We start from the raw sequence: 19,408 nt of genomic DNA, 5'->3' as shown, positions 1-19,408 counted from the left end.
AGAATTTGTGAGCAACAATGCAGAAACAAGCAGGCCTCTTTGCAGTACTCCCTCTCACGGAGGGAGAGTGTCCTTATGAAGTCTCCTGCTTTTCTGAGAAGCAGCCCAGTGCCTTTGCTCAGAGTAGACTCTGGAAAGCGTGAGATTTATTCCCCCCTAGTGAACTGGTTCAATTAGGTCCAGTTCAAGTTTGTTTGTGTAAGCTACTGCCACCTTGTGGTCATATCTTTTTCCTTGATCAACTGCAAAATCTCTCGAACCCCCTACACTGAAGCTCAAAAGAAAGCTCTGCTCTCAGATGTCTATGTGGAAAGGATTAGCAACACCGATAGGGCATTGCAGACATACACATCAGTGGTATTCCTTCAGGAGCAATGTCAGGAAATAAAACAACGGAACCCAAGACTAAAAGCTGTACTTGACAAAATGTGAGCTCTGATGAAGAGTTAAGTAGGCAAATATAATCTCTTGTAGGTTCCAGCTCATTCTACCCTTCAAGTCAAACACTGGTTCCCTTAAGACCAAACTATCCTCCAGTACTAAGTCAAATTGTGCTATAAACTCATATCTTCTCTGCCCCACCGTATTTTTCATTTTAGTGCTTTCAGGTATATTATTGAAAGTATCCGGTTATTGTCTTTCTCCATGTGAGAGTGTTCTGGAAGACAGAACATGTGTTCATCTCTAAATTCCCAGGACCTGATATACATAAATATATATATATGTATATTTTAGTGACTGAACAAATGAATGAGTTAACTGTCTGACTGCATAAGACTGATTATAGAGCAGGGTAGTGCTGATAATGCAAGAAAGATTTCAGGACAATAAGACACTTTTGATTTTGTAATGATGATATCATTTTTCCATTTCTCCTCTACCTGAATTCAGAGTCTGCTCTGACCCTAAATGAGGATACTGGGTTATTGAATTTATATTTATCGTACAAAAGGGACATAGTACGATAAGATAATGGAATAATGACTAGTGTAGAGATAAGTACTATAAAATATTTCACCTTTAAAGGTATTTTTAAATATTTTTCTAATACTGTTTTTGCTTTTTTTAGAAATATAAAATAAAAATATGCACTTTATGTGGGGTCAGGGGAGACACCAGGACAGTAGTAGAAGGAAGTGGACACTCTGGAGGAGTGTGTGGTGAAGAATTTTGTTAAACTTGAAACTCTTTCATTACAGTAATATAAACCCTGTCTTTACAGTATTGCAAACGATGTCAACTTTGAAGTTGTAATAAACATGCACTTTGCATCAAGATGAATAAGATCTAGATGAGTCATCCCTGGGACCATTTTCTCTGCTTGATTAGAATTGCTTTCTGTGCTTCCAGTGCTGTTATCTTTTGATTTTTTTCATTTAAGGGATCAAGGCTGGACAAGATGGTGAGGGTTGTGTTATATGCATTTTATATTTTTACTCTGCATTTATATGTCTTTTACTAAGATACACATTCAAATAATGGCCCTCCCGTTGATCGTCGATTTGCTCAAGCGGGCCCAGTAACGTCTCCGTTGGAGACTTTGTTGTTACTGTGTCTGGCATATCGAATACTCTCGGTAGCTTGCCGGGCTCTCCGAGAGGGGCGGAGGAATCGAACTCGGGTCGGCCATGTTGGCCGCTTGTAAGGCGAACGCCCTACCTGCTGTGCTATTACTCACAATTTGGCCTTCACATAAGCTAATATTGGAGAAGACTGTATATCACAACTATAGTAAGCATTATTTAATACCTTAGAGAAAAAATCAATTGAATGCATCAAAGATCACAGAGACAAATTGAGTAACATAAATTATACCCACAAAATATATGATGGTTTAATGTCATCCACTTCCTTAATTTTAGGACCAAATTTGTAACCAGACATAATTAGTGAAGTTTTTCTATATAAAAGATAATTCGACGGGGGTTTGGGGGGGGCTGGGGGGGTTGGGGGAGTGATGATGATTTAAATTTTTAATTAGTATAAAACTGATTTTTAAAATCCCATGTGTCACAACTAATAACTAAACTGCATTAATTCTGTGGTTAACAAATGTTTTAGAATTCTGTACTTATGTAATTATCTATAATTATATGTAACTGCGGATAATTACACGTTAACTTACATAAGCATTATGTTTCACTGACTTACTGATATTTGGAAAATACTGATGAGGTTGGTCCCTCCGTTGAGACATAAAACAAGTGAAATTATAAATGTAACATGAAAATTTCCATATACTAATTCAGTGCTATGCTATCAGTAAACATATCTTTATGATGATTTACCATTCACAGAATGTTTTCACAATCATTTCTCATTGATCCCATTTTATAGTTAGCTCCATAAAAGCAGGTGTTACAATAATTATAGAGGGTCATCTAAATACATACATATCCATTAATTTTCTACTTACATTTGCTGATAAAAGGTTAGAAACCTAACTCCAAATTCCTAATACATCTTTTCCATTGCATAGGTAAATAAAGTGTTTTTCTGGAAGGTGAAGATGGAATTATGGTTTTCAGGGAACCTTGGGAATTTTTATGAACATACATTAAAAAAACAAAGCCATATTATTCACTTTTTTAAGTTCAAGAAAACAATAATTATCTTCCTAATAACAGATAAACCAGTACTATTGTGTCTGCATAATGTTTCCTCGTATGTAATAAATTATACTATCGAGGTAAGAAGGAAGGAGTGCATGTAATTTTTCAGCCCACAGGGAGCAACACAGAATAAAACAAAAGATTTTTTTCTGTAGATAGACACATACAGTTCATATCTAACCCTGAAAGCATCGTCCTACTTGTCTAGATCTGAAATAATGCTAGACACACTATTTGAAGGCACTTAATGCTCTAAGAACTTATTTAGTGTTCACTGTAGAAGAAAAATTCTGTTGAGAGTACTGTGTCCTCGTTTCTATAAAATTACTATAACTATTCAAAGGAAAGATTGACACTGTGGGAAAATCGTCCTGTTCTGTACTTGGATAAGAATTATCCAGGATCATGCCATTATTAGTGATTGAACAAGGTTCTAAATTCTGTTCATGGACAACTCTTGTTCATATGAACAAGTATTATGCTACCTAAATTTTACTATAAGAAAAATGACTCACAAGGATTAAATATCTTTCCATAATCATGCAACTAGTTAATGTTGAACTGGACCCAGTCAGAGCACAAAAATTAATTTTTATATTTATTGGAAAGCATCAGAAGGATACTACCATGCCCATGACCTAAATAATAGTTCATACATAAAGTATTATCAAAAAGAGTGATTTGTTCTAAATTAGTTGAAACAAAGCTGAACATCATTTTCCTGAAAAATGTTTTTAAAACTTTAATGAGCTGCTATACTCCATAAGTTTTTCAAGAAAACATTTCATTTTCACAACATGTTAGACCACCAGTGTTCCACTAGTTTACATTTTGTGTGGAAAGAAGCAACTTTTTTGTTTGTTTGTTTGTTTGTTTGTTTGGGGAACACACTTGCATGCAGTGTTTTGGGCTTACTCCTGACTCTCTGTTCAGAAATCACTCCTGGTGGGCTTCGAAGACCATATACAGTACCAGGAATCAAACCTAGGTTGGCCATTTGCATGACAGGTGCCCTACCCACAATCTCTGACCCCTGAGAGTAGCATCTTATAAATACAGTATTCCAGAAAATTCTTTGGTAAATACTAGCCAGAAATATCCTTAGGTTATACATCTGCTGTTGTCAAAGCTAAATGAACTATTCACATCCACATTTTCTTCACAAAAACTCTTGTTCCTCTCAATTCCAGATAAATTTTTTAATGCTTTGAAAATTTGGGTATTACAGATTTATAATTTATACTAAATTATTTCAGCATGAGTTTTTGAAATTTGTATATATCAGATCACAAATATACGTATTTGTATGTGTATGTATATATGAAGATCAAAATAAAATCATACAAAGAGATCTCAGAATTTTACCTCAGACTTAAAACAAGCTCTCTTTTACCATGGGGAGCCAAGCATGACCCAGAAAATTTTGTAAATTATTCTTGGACTTCTTTAAAGAAATATGTTTTTAAGTAACTTCACAATTACCCTTTTTTTCAATGTTTAAGAATTTCCAGGAAGAACCAAAACTTTTTGGATCAAGTTAAAATTGAGATTGCCAAGTAATGAAATTGATTTTCTCATGAAACTCTGAAGTTGGTTCTGAGTACAATTATAAAAGTGGATTAGGATATATGTGCTGGAATCTGATTCCATTGCTTATAGGCACAGAGGCTTATGATATGCCTTATTTGTAGGAATAAATGTTACATTAAGTAGGGACTCTATATTTCCATGCCTGCAGGTAAACTGGATTTGTGAAATCCCTATGAGTAAGACAATAGGTAATAAAATAATGAAACTAAGAAAATGAAAATGAGAAAATAATGCGTTGTACCTTAAAGGTAAGAGTATAAAATAAAAAAGGAACACTGCCACAAAATCAAAAGAAGCTTATATTATTAAGGTAGGGGATAGGAAAACTAAAGAACCATCTGAGTCCTTTTTTATTTCATTGTTTAGGAGCCTTTAAAGTTTTTCCTCTACATTCTCGAACTTTTTGAAGATATTTGATAAGAGAAAGGAGACAATGCTTTACTTTAAGTAGGTCTGGATTTGAATCAGAAAGACTGTATACCGACAATGTACTTAATCTTTTCAACTCTGGGTTTCATCATCTCGTTATTAGATTAAGAGGACAGACCATAACAGTGAAAAGAATGCAATTAGCCAAATACTTGTGGAGCTAATACATTTAATAGCAGAAAATTAATTATCACAATGTTCTACAATTGTAAAAAGCACTACCTGCTAAGTGTTTATCCATAGCATTACATAGAAAAAAAAATTTTTAATTTGATTTTGGAGTGCCTGCCATAGAGGAAGGAAGACAGGCAGGATTTGGGGGGTGGGGGTGGAGGGTGGGGGGTGATGGCAGGGAACCTGGGGACACTGGTAGTGGGAAATGTACACGGATGGAGGGATGGGTGTTGGAATACTGTATGACTGAAATCCAATCATGAATAGCTTTGTATGGGTCTCCCAATCATTCAATTAAAAAGTTTTTCAAAAGTTTGATTTGGGGCAGCATCCTATAATGATCAGGGCTTATTCCCAGCTCAGGGTTCAGCGGTCATGCCTGGTGGTGCTTGGGGGACCCCACCAAAGACTGATAGTGGGTTGAACCTGCCTGGGTTGGACCCATGCAAGGCAAACACCTTAATCAAACTGTACTATCTTTTCAGCCCTGCATAGAATTTTTAATAGTCCTTTTATCAACCTTTTAAACAATATTAACAATTTAATCATATCCTAAGCACAGACTATTGCTCAATGACTAGATATCACGGTCACGGTCACAGTCCTCCCATTGTTCATCGATTTGCTCGAGCGGGCCCAGTAACGTCTCCATTTTGAGACTTGTTACTGTGTTTGGCATATTGAATACGTCACGGGGAGCTTGCCAGGCTTTGTCGTGCAGGTGAGATACTCTCGGTAGCTTGCCGGGCTCTCCGAGAGGGGCGGAGGAATCGAACTCGGGTCGGCCATGTTGGTTGCGTGCAAGGCAAACGCCCTACCGCTGTGCTATTGCTCCAGCCCAATGACTAGATATAGAAAGACAAAATAAGATGAAGTGTGTTCTTGAAAGCCTAGGGTTCATTGGAGAAATAAAGCATGATCTATGTATAGTAACAGTGAAAGAAAGTACTCCAAGAAAGATACACATAAAAAATTATATATGCTTCTGGGAAAGCAACTGATTCTCACAAGGGCTTGGTAAGACTGTTTGGGAGTTATAAAAGAAGAACTGGACATGCTTCAAGTAATGAAGACCCCGTCCCACACACACCCCAAGAAAAAGGATATTTTCAGGGAAGTACAATTATTTCTGTTCATTCACAGTTTCAAGAACTTTTAAAAAGAAAGCCACAATCAGGGGCCAAAGTGATAGTATCGATAGAACAAAGCAAGGTAGGTTGCTTGCCTTGCATGGGTATGATCCCTGGCACTCCAGATGGTTCCCAGAGCCCACCAGGAGTTATCCCAGAAAGCAGAGTCAAGGGGAAAATCATTTCTGGGTCTGGGACCCCCCAAAAATAAAACCAAAACAACCCCCAAAAAAGTAGTCACAATTACAATATTGACGCCAGATAGATTTGTGAGTCTGAAATGATGAATGAACAAGAATAGACATTGTTTGACAAGCAACAGGGAGCCACAGAATGCTTTAAACATAGAAGTCGCTTGAACAATGCCCGTTTTCGGAAGCCTAATCTGAAAACACCTTTCCTTCTGTCAGAAAGAAAAGATTAAAAGCAAAGAAATGGCAAGTAACCACAGGATGTTTGTGCTGTCAATGGAAGGAAGGACATAATAGTAGTTGAGAGCTAGGACAGTGTAAACTAATTTTTTTTGGCAGTTTCTTGAATTTTTAAAATTTATTATATATTAGGAATCTGTAGAAGTGTAAAAGTTTATGGTCCCAATACACAAAGTTACTTCCCTCTACCACTCCCACCAAAGTGACTGTAATGCTTCACCAGTGTACTTGTACCTTCTCCAGTCTGATTTAGACACACATACACACCCAACTCTCTTTGGAAATTGGTATTGTATTCCCATACTAAGCGTGTGCCACTGTTCAAGACTCTATTCTCTTCTTTCTTAAAGGTTGTGTTTCCATACCAAGCACAGAGTATGACAGTTTAAGCTTTGCAGGGTAAATTTGGGCATGATGCTAGAAAGGACAGAGCGATATCACAGCGGGTGGGGCATTTGCCTTGCATGCAGCTGACCCGGCTTTGATTCTTCTGTCTGTCTTGGAGAGCCCAGCAAGCTACCAACAGTATCCCGCCCGCACGGCAGAGCCTGGCAAGTTCCCCGTGGCATATCTGATATGCCAAACACAATAACAACAAGTCTCACAACGGAAACATTACTGGTACCCGCTTGAGCAAATCAATGAACAACGGGAGGACAGTGCTACAGTGCTACTGAAAATAACCACGGTTAAAATCTTTGCATCATCAGCTGACAGTCATGAAGTGGAGCTTATCTAGAGAAGTGGCAGAAAGAAGTATAGACAGAAAAATATGAGAGAAAGACTTGGCAGTAGTGAAGTCCAGTGTTCAAATGATCAATTCCATCAGTGTTCAACTGCCATTTTTCTTTTTCTACTCCGTCTGTTTTCCATGAACTACAATTTCTATCTCAACTTTCTAATCTTTTCCGTGTCTAATAAAGTTTTTTTTCACATTTTTGTTCCACAGAATTGAGGCATGAGTGAATTCAGTTGAGCTATCAAAGAAAAATTTATACACACACACACACACACATATATAGGGAGAGGAAGAGAAATATTATGTGCTGTTTTCAGAGCTATTGGTCACTAGCAAGATGAAAGATAATTTTGGATTAGTAGCTATCTATTATATTGAATCTGCCTCCCTCAAACTGAAAGGCCATATAGAATAGTGGGATCCTCCTTAGAGATAGGTTATAGTGTCAGACTTACTAAGCACCCTCTAGCTATCTTGTAAAATATAAGGGATCGTATGTAACTACTAAATGCTTTCACTTATTGAATTAGTTTTAAATTAGGAGGATCAGATCCTCTAAAAATAAAAATTTATTTGTCACTAGAGTCTCTCACATCTAATTTCTTCAGTGACTGAATGCTTATTCTCCTTCCATAAAAATGTTCCAAGAGGACCAGTGACATAGATGGCCAAGTTTGACCCCCAGCTATGGCTCTGGTGAACCCCAACAGAGTGAGGCTGAGCGGTATTGTCTCACTGAGCCAAACACCTAACCAGAATGCCCATATTGCCAAACCAAGCATTGTGGGGAGTGATTCCCTCAGCACCCCAAAACGACTGGAAGACTCCTATAAAAATGTTTCTATAGCACTTCACTTTGGTTTTCAGTTTTGATGAAAATATTAAGTTACTTTGAAGGTAATATATTGTTAAATGAAAATTTTTTTATTCTTCATCAGTAATCAGTATTTTGCCAAATTTTGCCATCATTTTATCCTTTATAAAAATGTGCAAAAGCATGCCATTAATAAATCATTTGGTATAATAAATTTCTAATAAAGTGGACATTACAAGAATGCTTTTGATATAATGAGTTTACAATTGTAATACCATTTGATATTAATTATTTTTCTTGCTGTACACACATTTCTCCAATTATGGCAGCTGTTTAAGTTAGTATCCAAACAAGATCTGCACATCACTTTTGTTATTACATTTGTAACAATTTCCTCTGTTTTCTCTAAACATTTATTTCTCAGTGAAATGAATTCTGTTTCATATTTTATATCTAGGTGGGCATACTATTTTCTAATTTTAAAAAAAAGGAATTCATTCAGCATTTATTTAATTATTGTACAGTTATTATATAGACAGTAGTGTACTGGTGCTCTGATTCAAAAACACCGAAGCATGTTTGTCATGATGACATTACATCTGAAGAAAAAGAAAAAATAGTCATGCATACATATAATGACAATGGGGCTGGAGCGATAGCACAGCGGTAGGGCGTTTGCCTTGTGTGCAGCCAGTCTGGCCGAGCCAGGTTCAATTCCTCCATTCCTCTCAGAGAGCCCGCAAGCTGCCAAGAGTATCTCGCCTGCACAGCAAAGCCTGGCAAGCTCCCCGTGGCGTATTCGATATGCCAAACACAGTAACAGCAAGTCTCACAATGGAGACGTTACTGGACCTGCTAGAGTGAAATCGATGAAAAACAGGAGTATACTTCAGTAGTAGCGAACTGAGTGACATAGAAGCCATAGTTTGAAAAGTATAGACATAGCTTTAGAGATGAAGAAGATTTTTTTTTGAGACGTTGGTAGGTGAAATAATGGGTGAAGAGATATGAAAGTGAACATCATTCAGGAAGTATTTGAGCTGTGAGAAAGGTACAAAGAGAAAGCCCATTTTATGACTGAATGAAAACAAAGAAAAAATAATGAACATAAATCCCGAAAAGCAAAAGAAATAAGGGGTACTTTCAAGGGAATGTAAGTGAAATAACACCTACAGCAGGTCCTTGTGAGAGAGTTTCACATTACGAGATAACAAATTTGGGGGCATCCTGAGTATAGAGCTACAGAGCTTGAACAGTGTCACCTCCAGCTCTATCCATTTTTCCACATATTAGAATTTATTAGACATGATATAAATATAGATATTCCATTATAAGCAAAATGTATCAGCTCATTTTATAAGGAAAAAAATTTTAAAGCTATTTATGTATTCCAATCGCAATCATTTTTAGATATTTAGAGCAAGCGCACAAGATAATTTAGTGTTTTATTTTGCCTAAGAGCTAGATACACCACTTAGAGGAACACAAACAAATTGGAACTGATTTACCAAGAAATACTACCAAGCAGCTGACAGATATTCATGCCATAAGAATAAATTTGTAGCATATTGTAGAAACAAAAAAAAAAAAACAGCTCAGCCCATCTATTATAGATATGAGATATTCTATTCATATAGACATATGAAAATTATAAAGTTCAGTATATTTTTCTTAGCCTATCATGGAAAAGTTTTTATTTGCCATCACAATGTTGATTGATTTTTATTCCTTAAAATTCTAAAATAAAAAAGAATTATCAAAACCATCCCCCCCAAATACATATTTTACTCAGTGTCACTTTATTATTTTCTTCTTGCATTCTTATTTTCTTGTAAATAATGATCCAGGTACTTCATGTATTTTCTGATGTTTCTGAATGACCACATGTGCTGAATTGTGCTATACACTTTAAGGGAATAAAAGGGTTCAGAGTATATGGCCTTGATATTTAAGAGATTTTTTTATTCTAGTACAGATGATTAAACACATACGGGCACAAGTAAAATGATGGTAAGAACCAGAGTAAAGATAAAAATTGGATTGGAATAGGGCTTCTTAGCACCATCACTAATCTTCTGAATAGATCATTCTTAATTGTAGTGGGCTATACTCATATTGTATGATGCTCAACAGCACCCCTGATTTGCATCTACAAGATGCTGATAAATCTCCCCAGGTGTTACAACAAAAAGATCTTCAATAATTCTGAAATATCCTCTTGAGTGCTGAGTTAAAAGGAAGCTACAGTTATGAACCACTAGATTAGATGGACAATCCTAAGTGCATTTTGCTAAATTAAGTAATTTCTATTTGTCTGTTTATTGGGAGGCCACGCCCAGGACTTTCAGGGATTAATCCTGACCCTGCACTCAGGGGTCACTCCTGGTGGTTCAGGGGACCATATGGGGTGCTGGGGATAGAATCCGGGTCAGGTGCGAATCCGGGTCTGCTGTGCTTTCTCTGTGGCCCTAGAAATTAACTTCTAATTGGGATAATCATATCTGTAGAGGAGTAGGGGGCTGAAAGAAGTAGGCCATTCAAAAGAAGAGCAACTAGTTAAGGAGATAATCTGTGAGTAACTAGAGAATATATTCATGGAAGATGTATTTCTCAAAGGGAGATCATCATAAAGGGGGATGAACTAAATTCTAACTAGCTTCCCTATAGGACTGTTATTGAAATGGTCTTCACGTATTAAGTTGACACTCAATGAAGAGCAGATCAGTAAATAATCCCAGATTTCCTGGAGCCTATGAACTGGAGTTATAAATGAAGATACCGATTTCTAAAGACAGATATTTTATGCTAAAATAACTACATGGTGACATACAAACTATAGATCTAGGCCTTCAGATGATAACCTTATTTGAAAATATTTTAACTTATGCTTCAACTCCGGCACAGAAAAGATACTCAATTCCTGTTGAATGTCAACAAATGTAATGTGTGTCTCTAAAATTAATATTTATCCGTATTTAAGGGGCTGAAGTGATAGCACAGCGTGTAGGGCTGCATGCAACCAACCTGGTCGGCCCAGGTCCAATTCCTCCGCCCCTCTCGGAGAGCCGGGCAAGCTACCAAGAGTATCTCACCCACACAGCAAAGCCTGACAAGCTACCCGTGACATATTCGATATGCCAAACACAGTAACAAGTCTCATGATGGAGACGTTACTGTGCCCGCTCGAGCAAATCGACGAATGACGGGAGGACAGTGCTACAGTGCTATTTAAGGTTTTATTTATCCACATCACACAAGTACGCTTTTGAGAGCCGTTCCTTGTGAGAGTTTAATTCTAAGTCTGTCTTCATTTTCCCACTTGGAACATGAAAAAACTAGAACAGGACACAATTCAATTTCATGTGCTATGCAAATATATCCCTGAAAATCTCTTCTAAAGAGATTAAAATGTTTAATATACTTAGTAAATTCCTTTTAATCAGAAATTATGCTGTTTATTTGCTCTGAAAAGATTTGTTATCTCTTTAAACATGAAGAGCTCTCACTGACAGACAATATATTTTTATATCATAGAGATTTTTATTAATGCAGACACAAACAGTGTCTATGATTTTTTTAACATAAAGCCAATATTCCCTTTCTTGAATAAGACACAGTTTTGTATTTCCATAGACTTATTCAAATTCTCCCCCTTAAATTTTTAACTTAGTCATTTTACTTTTGTAGGATTTATCTATTGCATGTAAATCTTAAATGTATTAGCACAGTTTCCTCTTCAAACCCTTGAACATGTATCTCTCTTGCTTGTATCTTTACTCTTTTTCTGCACTGGAGAAGCCAAAGTTCTTTCATGAACACAGTTCCTCTCCTTCTCTCCCCTCACATGTTTCTAAGTAGGTCTAAATAAAAACTATCGTGCATCACTGAAAAAAACGATTAGTACAAAATTCTTCAGAATATTATTTTAAAACATATGCCTATAAAAATGATACGGTCACGGTCCTCCTGTTGTCCATCAATTTGCTCGAGCGGACCCAGTAACGTCTCCATTGTGAGACTTTATTGTTACTGAGTTTGACATATCGAGTACATCACGGGTAGCTTGCCAGGCTTTGCCATGCAGGCAAGATACTCTTGGTAGCTTGCCGGGCTCTCCCAGAGGGGCAGAGGAATCAAACTCAGGTCGACCATGTTGGCTGAGTGCAAGGCAAATGCCCTACCTGCTGTGCTATCCCTCCAGCCCATAAAAATGATAATATATTTTAAATATATGGATGGACTTGGGAGGGATCCTTGGGAGCTGCTGGTGGAACAGATAGGGTTCTCTGGTGGTGAGGATGGTGTTGGAATGATGTATCCCTAAAAAATATGAGCAGCAATATTGTAATTCCCAGTGTCTAAATTAAAAATATATATATGGGGAGAAAGAGATGCAGCTGTCAGGAAGAGATACTAGATAAATTGCCCCTTTCCTTTTACCTCCACATCAGTCTTTCATTCTTGCTTTAGTCGGCCATGATAATGGATCCAAGAAAGAGATATTTTCTGAAATCACAGACACCTTTTGTTCTTTGTTTCCAGTAGGAAGCATATTTATTTTAGAAATTATTTGGGGGAGAGGAGGAGGGATTATTTGGGAGGAGGAGGAGGGATTGTTTTTTGTAGGTTCACGCTCAGTAAACGCTTAGGGGTTTACTCTTGGTTCTCCACTCAAGAATTACTCCTGGTGGTGCTCAGGGGACCATATGGGATGCCAGGGATCGAACCTGGGTCAGCTGTGTGCAAGGTGAATGCCCTATACACTGTACTATGACTCCTCCAGCCCTATTTCATAAATTCTTAAACTTTTGGTGGGTGAGATATTGAGTATATATAAAATTATTTTAATATTTGGTATATACCAAATATATATATACAAAATACCAAAATATTAAATGACTCTGGAATTTTTTAAAAATGCAGAAAAGTAAAGAGTTAATTAGATGGTTAAAAAATGAGAACCTAGTGAACCTGATGAAGACAATTTGGTACCAGGTATAGGGATTTTTCCTTTTGTGAAACAAGCAAACCCTAGTTTCCTAAGTTTCATAAGCAGGGAATGAAATGCGCTAAAAATTAAAAAGAAGTTTTTAAAGCAGTTAGATATAAAATGTATAATGATTAAATGAAACTTGAACATGTGAGACAAGTTATGAAGCTGCTATAATAATCCAGATGTTGTTCACTTATCAAAAGTAATTTTGTAAGTGTCCGCCATATTAAATGGCAGTTTATTACAGACAGATTAATGCTTACTAGAACTGGGGCAGTGACTACGGAAATGGAAACAAGCCCATTGAATATTAATAAAAAGATTAATCTAACCCATTTTTCCCCTTGAGGCCTTTATTCCTACATCTACTAGACTTTACATGTTTGAAAGGGATTCACAGTTTCCAAATGCTTTCCTGAAATAAATGGCATTAAGAATTGTTGGGAGAATGTTGATAAGAATTACAATCCACTGCATGGCTTTTCTCTACTCAATATAACAGGCTTTTCTGAGTTAAATAGCAGCAACGCGTAAAGATGAGAGGAGAGGAAAGAAGTGGGGAGTAATGCAACTCCCTCAAGGTTTTTTTCAAGTCTCTATTTCTGACAGTCGCCAGAGAATTGAAATCCATCCCTGTCCTGCAAGAATGCTTTTAGTGCGTTGCGAGTGTGTTCATTAAAAGAAATGAATGACCCAAATGCCTACGGCTATTGATCACTTCTGCCCTTGTGGCTCTAGCCTGGAAGTGATTTTCAAGGGGCCCAAAAGCCATTTGGATTTTTTTTCCTTCTTTTGATCTGTAGCATGTGGACACAACTCATTCTGCATCTGAAAGGAGTTGATTTTGAAAGTCTATTGGATCCATTTACACCCCTTTACATAATTTTAAATGTATATTGAACTAAAATAGAGATTTTTAGATTATGTTGCTTTTAAATTGTGTTACAGAATTTAACTAGTTAAAATTTTTCATTTAAATCATACTTCTGACTTTCGTTGAAAGCATACATCTATATTTGGGAGTCTGTGACAGAATATTCAACTCTATTCCATTGGTCTGCAGGTCTGTTTCTAGCCCAGTACCATGCTGTCTTAATTACTACTGCTCTGTAGTACAGTTTGAAGTTGGGGAGGGTGATGCCACCCATCTTCTTTTCCCAAGGATTGTTTTAGCTATTCATGGGGGTTTATTGTTCAATATGAATTTCAGGAGTGTTTTGTCTATCTCTTTGAAAAATGTCATGGGTATTCTGATAGGGACCACATTGAATTTGCGTAGTACTTTGGGCAGTATTGACATTTTCATAATGTTAATCCTCCCTATCCATGAGCAGGGGATGTGTCTCCATTTTCTAGTGTTCTCCTTTTTTTCTTGAAGTAGTGTTTTGCAATTTCCCTTGAGATGAAAATCAAAACAACAATGAGATATCATTTCACACCACGGAGACTGGCACTCATTCAAAAGAACAAAAGCAACTAGTGCTGGTGTGGATGTGGGGGGAAAAGGGATGCTCCTTTATCATTGGTGGGAATGCCCACTAGTCCAGCCTTTCTGGAAAACAATATGGACAGTCCTTCAAAAACTAGAAATTGAGCTTCCATATGACCCCACAATACCACTTCTGGGAATATATCCCAAGGATGCAGAAAAGCACAGTAGAAATGACATCTGTATCTGTATGTTCATTGCAGCACTGTTCACAATAGCCAAAATCTGGAAACAACCCAAATTCCCTAGAACAGATGACTGGTTAAAGAAACTTTGGTACATCTACACAATGGAATACTATGCAGCTGTCAGGAGAGATGAAGTCATGGACTTTTCTCATAAATGGATAGACATGAAGAGTATCATGCTAAGTGAAATGAATCAGAAAGAAAGGGACAGACATAGGACTGCACTCACTTGTGAAGTATAAAACAACATAACATGAGGCTGACACCTAAGGATTGTAGATACACGGGACAGGTAGATTGCTCCATAGCTGGAAGCCTGCCTCATGAGTAAAGGGGAGAAGGCAGCTGGAATAGAGAAGGGATCACTAAGAAAAAGATGGCTGCAGGAATTTTTAGGGATGGGAGATGTATGCAGAAAGTAAAGGACCAAACATGATGACGTCTCAGTATCTGTATTACAAACCATAATGTCCAAAAATAGAGATTATGGGGAATCGTGTCTGCCATGGAGGCACAGGGAGGATGGGAAAGTGGGGGGTATACCAGGGATATTGGTGGTGGGAAATGTGCACTGGTGAGTGTTTGATCATTGTGTGATTGTAACCCAAACATGAAAGCTTGTAACTATCTCACACTGATTCAATAAAATTAAAAAAAAAAGAAATGCATAGATCTAAAACCTCCAATATATTAAAAAAATCTAAATAACTGTTGAGCAAATAAATTTCTCAGGTTTCTCAGCTTTTAATTATTCCTTGGAATTTTAAAGATTGTATTAATGACAATTATATTTTTATTCTTTACAAAACTCTTAAGGGATATAGAGGGGTTTTGTGTAGGGTTTTTTTGGCTTGAAATATAATGATTTGTCATAGTCATCTATTATAAATGTGATTATTATAAGAGTATTATAAGAGTATTTCAGTGTTATGTGCACTAGTATAATTTTTTATGAATAATTTTCTGTAGACTTATTTTTGTTTCCTTATCTCCGCCCCTCTTGGAGAGCCCGGCAAGCTACCGAGAGTATCTCGCCCACACGGCAAAGCCTGGCAAGCTACCCATGACGTATTTGATATGCCAAACACAGTAACAACAAAGTCTCACAATGGAGACGTTACTGGGCCCACTCAAGAAAATCGATGAACAACGGGAGAAGAGTGTCAGTGATCAATGATTACTGTTCAGCAATCACTTATGGACACAGCTCTTAGTATTATGTGCAGTACAAAGACTGGACACATGAGGCAGAACTTCCCATTTCAAAGATTTGAAAATCCAATAGAGAACAATTAAAATAGTGCATACAGAAAGATATAAAAACTGCTACGATCGATTTGGCACTGAGAAGACTGCGTAGGCCAAAATAAATTTTTGGACTCAATGTTGTGATTTTTCCAGAATCTTAAAGATCTTGACAAAAATCTTAGAAGTTACCTACGAAAAATGACAACATGAACACATAGCTTCTATCAACTGTTCAATATCCTCACAGTATCTAAAAGTCCTAAAGGACTCTACAATAAATTTACATAAATTCATTAGATTTACCATATTTTAGCATTCATATGAAATATTTTAAAACACGCCACATTTTATCTGTATATTTTTCAATCAAAATTCTTATTTTCCCTTCTGCTTTGCTCCCAGGTTGCTTCTAAATAAGTATAAATGCCAATTTTTACAAGTAAATATTATTTTCTGTTTAAAAAAAAACAAAACAGAAAAACCAGTGGCACATTTTCTGCCTCAGTAAATGGGTCACACTTTGTCAAATTCTGAATGCATTAAGTTTTGTGAGGTTCTGTTTTTCTCAAATACTAAGCTGTCCCTCTAGATATCAAAGGGCAATTTATTTGGGTCTAAGTATTCTTTTACTCAGTTAATTTTTGTGTACCTGAAATAATAAGTACTTCAAAAAAAGATACTCAGATAAGTTAGAAGGTTTAAGGAAAACATAATGTTTTTTATTCATATATGGCCAATTTCATGCTACCCTTTATATATGCTAAATTATTTTGTTGTCTGAGATCTGTATGGTACCTGCTTTGTTAATTTTCTTCTTCGAGTAATGAATTTGAGGTGATCTAACTAGAAAATGATTCTGCCAGGATGCACTGTATACCAACAGAAAGATAGAAACTAGTCATTCTTAGAGGAAAAGAACCTAGAATACGCACACCAACACATTTAACTACTTAGCCACAAATGCAGAACATACGTATTATCAAGAATATGCCAAGAGTCTTGATGACATGCCAAGATAGTCAATTTTGACTCTAGTTTTTCAAAAATTGTTATACTAAAACCTTATTTGTTAAGACAGATCAATGCCATTCTTTTGAACTTCCCAACAGCATGATAAAATGTGATATTACACAACCTAACTCAATATTTTTTTTTGTAAAGCCTCTAGTACGGTGTCTAAAATAGTCTAAGTGCTCACTAAACATTGTTTTAATCCTTTTCTCCATGACATTTATCATACGAAATTATTTTAAAGTTGCTTAAACTATTCTACTAAAACTATTCTTCTAAGTCTTTTCATATTACATGCCCCTAAGGATCATTTGGTATTTAAATAATATTTAACCATTAATATATGCTAACATTTATTTTAACTCAATTTTTGACAGGTGTACATTATTTGGTGCCAGCATTTTTTCCAGCGCTACTTATTTTAATTTTCTTCTAGAAAATGTTCATGTTTAAGAACTGTTTCGTTAAATATAAGAATAAATGAGCATTATCAATTTTTTCTGGAGCTAACTTTTACCTTTCTGTTTACATTTTCCATTACTTTTAAACCCTGTATCTCAATAGTTTCATAGGTTTTAGTTATCAATTGGTTGTTCTTGCTGATTTAATTATGGCTGTCTTAACTAGTTTTAATCAAATGACTTTCCCTTCCCCCCCCCCCAAAAAAAAATCAACAAAAATATTTGAGGCAAACACAGAATCTGGACTTATTTTTTTTTTACCATTTATGGTTTTTTTTGTCTAGAGACAGGGCTTCCTTGTCTTACACAAATTATTGACAGAAAACTTACTCGTTTATTTCTATTTTTCCAGGTCCCTATCATATGAGTGCCCTTGACAAAAGTCTTACAAACATCACCCTGCCTAATAGCAGAATGTTTTGTTCCTTTGTTTTTGATGTGTTTGGGGGACCACATGGGCTGATGCTCAGGGCTTTCTCCTGGCTCTGCCCAATTATTATGTAATTAAGTTTCATTGTGGCAGAAATGTCTCCTCTCCTAAAAAAAAAAAATTAAAGCTCAAATACCTACCATAATATTAGCAGATAAAGAATCTCAAAAATTAAAATTACTTCTGAATGAATGCCATTTTACTGAATGTACTGAAATAGTATTCTGATGTTGAAAAGTTATTAATGTACCATTTCTAGGTAAGATGTTGTCTTTATCGCTTTCCTTCTCCTTCTCCCCGCCTTTAAAATTGTTATCAAACTGAACATTTTTTGTAGTCAATATTCATGCAGAAAAGGGAGAGTTGTGATTTAGAATTTCTGAGTTTGAAGCTTAAAGTTGTTCCTAAAACAACAAGATTTCTAAATAATCCTGCCTCTCCCTAAGGATTCTAAGAAAGGTCAGAAAATTGGAGAAGTCATGGGTAGAGTATGCTCACTCTTGACATAAAGCTTTACCATTGAACTCATCCCCATGCATATGCTCTTAACTCCAAGATGCAGTTCTTCGGGATGGTTTATAGTCACCCTATAGGAATCCCTAGCTTTCCTTCTTGGTGACATAATTAAGTCCTTTTCTGCTCACTGCACAGAATCTCCTTGCCAACTCTACCCAAATCTAATGACAAGGAACAAAAACCCACGTTAAAACTCTTACTTATGTTTACGGTATAAGCAGGTATTGTGCACGGCAGAGCCTGGCAAGCTACCCGTGGCATATTCAATATGCCAAAAACATTAACAATAATGATTTCATTCCCCTGACCCTGCAAGAGCCTCCAATATGGCAGCGTTGGGAAAGACAAGTAAGGAAAGGCTGCTAAAATCTCAGGGCTGGGACAAATGAAGACATTACTGGTGCCTGCTCAAATAAATCGATGAACAATGGAATGATAGTGATACAGTGATATAGTGAGCAGATACTGAACTGTAGAGAAACTTTTATTGCATGTGAGACATTTTCCAAAAACTCTTTCCCAATCTTGTACCTCTGGTTTGATTCTAGGATCCTCTGAAGACAATCCTGTGCACAACAGAAGACAGAATATGCAATGCCTAAGTGGTAGCCTTCACTGAATGCAGTCATTCAAATGATGTTTCTGGTCTACCTTCAGAGAGCATTCATTGGCTCACTCTTAAAATCAACTCTGGTCAAAGTATGGTCCTCAGCTATCAGATACTTGCATGCATCTTAACAAATTGAAAATAAAAGAAAATATATACATGTCTATATTTCTTTTGGCTAGTCTCATTTCTTACTAGCTCAATATAATGCCTTGCAGCCAATTCACGATACCAGGATGTGAAGGTAAAAATAGCTGATTGTTTCAATCGCCATCTCATTCTACAGGCTTTTGTATCCAACATAATTTTCTATCCCTTTGAGTTAATAGGACTTCATTTAAAAATTTTTTACTGAGCACTTCCAAGTGTGTGTTAAACTATGAACCTGTGAATATTTGAAAGCACAACTTGAGAAAACTATTAACTATTAACCTACAGGGGAATGGAATCACTAAAAGATTACACTCAACAAAGTAAGGTCTGTAATATTTCATTGGCAATAAGTAATATCAGGTAGACTTTATAAGGAAATTTTTAATTTATGAT

At 36.3% G+C, this 19,408-nt stretch overlaps 1 long non-coding RNA gene across 4 annotated transcripts in view; it reads left to right on the top strand.

The window, feature by feature from the left end:
• Window positions 1-19,022, top strand: part of LOC130044744 (uncharacterized) — a 49,635-nt gene extending 30,613 nt beyond the window's left edge. For 2 of the 4 annotated variants that reach the window (XR_008795495.1, XR_008795494.1), the window contains one exon: window positions 18,804-19,022. This is a non-coding gene — a long non-coding RNA (uncharacterized LOC130044744). Of the gene's footprint in view, window positions 1-1,069; window positions 1,150-18,803 lie in introns of those variants that run through there. The other 2 variants (XR_008795497.1, XR_008795496.1) reach the window with 1 other exon arrangement.
• The last annotated feature ends 386 nt before the right edge of the window (window positions 19,023-19,408 follow it).

The sequence above is a fragment of the Sorex fumeus genome, unplaced genomic scaffold (genome assembly GCF_029834395.1).
Source record: "Sorex fumeus unplaced genomic scaffold, SorFum_2.1 ptg000124l, whole genome shotgun sequence".
Lineage (NCBI taxonomy): Eukaryota > Metazoa > Chordata > Mammalia > Eulipotyphla > Soricidae > Sorex > Sorex fumeus.
Note: the sequence above shows the minus strand (reverse complement) of the source record. Positions and strands in the feature narration are given on the sequence as shown.